At 45.8% G+C, this 3133-nt stretch overlaps 1 long non-coding RNA gene across 1 annotated transcript; it reads right to left on the bottom strand.

Annotated features, from left to right (window-relative positions):
• Positions 1-1352: 1352 nt before the first annotated feature.
• On the bottom strand, positions 1353-2771 carry LOC146785041 (uncharacterized). Its single transcript, XR_014970900.1, has 2 exons — positions 2497-2771; positions 1353-1787 (listed from the first exon to the last, which is right to left on the bottom strand). It is a non-coding gene; the product is annotated as an uncharacterized LOC146785041 (long non-coding RNA).
• Positions 2772-3133: the final 362 nt, after the last annotated feature.

Raw genomic sequence — 3133 nt, 5'->3', positions numbered from 1 at the left:
ACAGGATTAGCTGTTTCGTCAAGTCATGTGATGTTATTTACCGAATCCGTACGTACCGATTCGGTATTTTCCGATTCGGTAGATACCACCTCGGTATTTTCCGATTCGGTAGATACCACCTCGGTATTTTCCGAATCGGTAATTATCACCTCGGTATTTACCGATTCGGTGAATTCCGATTCGTATTTACCGAATGTTACCGAATCGGTAACTGTTACCGAATTTTTACCTACATATAACTTACCGATTCTAATTTACCGATTCGGTACGGCTCGGTATTTAAGAACCGGTAAAATTTATTTACCTACATGAGGCCCTAACTCACAGGGCTGCTCTGAAGTCAGTCTCATGTGTATGTTTGTATATACAGGCACATGCATCAAAAAGAGAGTTTGCGAGTCCTTATTTGCGAATTTTAAGGAATCGCAAATAAAGACTCGCAAAACACAATGCAACAAAAACATTGCGAGAATATTGCGAATCGCTAAAAATCGCTAAATAAATTGCGATTTCGGCATTTGCGAACTCGCTATTAGCGATTTCGCAATTAGCGAAATCGCTAATACCGAAGTCGCTTTTTGATGCATCCTGATGACATCACAACCAGGAAGTGAGCAGCACCAGCCTCATTTCCAGTGCACAGTGTCAGGGAGAGGAGGGAGCTGGCTCTGGGAGCAGAACAGGAGTGTGACAGAGACAGAAGAAAAACTTGTGATATCAAATGGAAGCCTCACAAACAGCAGAGGAGAGCCAAACAGGCAGGAAACGCAAAATTAAATTTGCAGAAAAAGAAATTGACACCCTCATTGAGGGAGTAGTCCACAGCCATGACAAGCTGTTTGGAAAGGCATCATTGAAAGTGGCAGAGCAGGAGAAAAGGAAAATCTGGCTCCGGATCCAAAACAGGGTCAATGCCATTGGGGTGACACACCGCACCATTGAAGAACTCAAAAAACGATGGTACGACTTGCGCAGTCGGGCTAAGGTGCGCATAGCTGACCGCCTGAAGGAGGCAAAGAAGACAGGAGGGGGAACACCAACAGACACTGGGAACACTCCCATGGAGGACTTGATTGAATCCACCATCCAGCCAGAAGCTGTTGTTGGTGTGACCCAGCTGGACACGTCCGGAGCAGCAAACACATCTGAAGGTAAGATGAATGTATGTTTTCTTAGTGTTACAAAATGTAAAGGTAGAACTCGACCACAGCACAGCCCAAGTGCAGACCCTGAACATCCAGTACACAATGCATTCAGTAGGTGAGGGGCATTATGGGAGATGTAGTCAGGTCAAGCAGTTAAAATGTCAAATCTCAGAGTAACAACCCAAAAAAGCTGAATAGAGTATAAAATCATTTACAAAGGCAGAAATTTATTACTGTGCAATTAATATCACAGACATGAAATAATACAGTGTTGCACTGTTTCACCTCACAGATGCACAACGTGTAGAAGATGTGGATAGCGATTCCCCAGACATGCAGGACACCAGCGCAGGTGAACAGATGGACACACCTGTGGTGCAAATAAATCCCTCACGTCCAACAAAGTCACGCAGGGCTACTGTTCCATCCCTAGTCACCATGGAGTGTGAAGATGATGAGGCTGATGCAACACCAGGTGGCAGCCATGGCCAGACAACTTCCATCACACAAACACAACCACAGGTCCCCAGAACTAATCACAGAGCCCGGCGTAGGAGAGGAAGAGCACTCAGGACACAGCAGGAGGAGCAACCAAGTGATGTCTGGGGTGGTCTTGAGGGACAGATGCTCCGTATGCAGCGCCTGCAGACAAAAAACACACGATTAGTACAATTGCAAGTTGGCAAGATGGCTAGCAACATAGCAGTACTGTCAAAGTGTGCAGCAACTGAGCAAGGTGATGCATGAGGGAAATGTATCCCAGAAGAGACAGCATCGTCAACTAATGCTGCAATTGAAAATGTTTGCTAAATCAAACAATAGATTGGCCACGACAACTGCACTGCTGGCACGTAGGTCTGTGACCATGCAAACTGAAATGTGCCATTGGAGCGGCGATGTGGCTAAAGCACTGGACCAGGTCACAAATGCAGTTGATTTGCTAAATGCTTCCACAATTGCGGCCAACAATTCCACGCCCGAAGAGGGTAGTGAGGGTGGCTCAAGCCTAAGTAGTGTGGCAGTTCCAGTCCGCACTGCAGGAAGACGCAACACACGCAGCAGTACCCCCGCCGCTTCCAACATAACGGATGACAATGCTGGGTCTGACAGGCGTCTGGGTGTTCGTGGGAAAAAGCGCTAGACTGGCATGTACAATTGCATTCCACTATGGTGACGTAACCATTTATTTGGATTTGACTTTTCACAGAGTGACAAGTGAATTGACATTTGCAAACCACTTATGTCCATTGCACTGGTCAGATTACAAGTGTGCTTGAACACTCATGGCAATTTTATTTAATTAAAGAATACTCTGATAGCAATAGTCAGTTTCTGTGTCATCATTACTCACCTCAGAAATAATTTTGTGTGATGTCAAATCTTCTCCTACGCCCTTCTGCTGCGCCTGCCCCTTGTGCTGCATGGTGTTGTGGCACTTGCTGGTTCCCATCCTCCGAATCGCTGTCAGACACCTCGATGTCCATTCCTCCCCTTGTCGCTATGTTGTGCAGCATGGCACATGCCGCTACTATCTTGCAGCATTGTTCAGGGTTGTACTTCAGTGCTCCACCGGTCTTATGTAGACATCTGAATCGGCTCTTCAACAGCCCAAATGTGCGCTCTATGATTTTCCTTGTCGAAATATGTGCTGCATTGTACCTCTGTTGATTGGCAGTTGTGGGATTGAGGTAAGGCGTCATTAGGTAATTACGCAAGGCGTATGCGCTGTCACCTACATGTAATGGAGCAAAGAGTCAGTGGCAGCTTCACATTGACATACGTACAATGACAGTGATAAACTATAACACATATTTACCAAGCAGATGTCCCTCTCCAAATTCTCCCCTGACAAGACGGGTGTGTATGCCACTTTGCCTGAAGATATAAGAGTCATGTGCACTCCCTGGAAATTGCGCAACAATGTCAGTGATAATGTTTTTGGCATTGCAAACAACCTGAATATTGAGGGAATGGTAAGATTTCCTATT

This window comes from Triturus cristatus, chromosome 11, assembly GCF_964204655.1.
Source record: "Triturus cristatus chromosome 11, aTriCri1.1, whole genome shotgun sequence".
Taxonomy (NCBI): domain Eukaryota; kingdom Metazoa; phylum Chordata; class Amphibia; order Caudata; family Salamandridae; genus Triturus; species Triturus cristatus.
The sequence above is the reverse complement of the archived record's forward strand: the minus strand, read 5'-3'. Positions and strand labels throughout refer to the sequence as shown.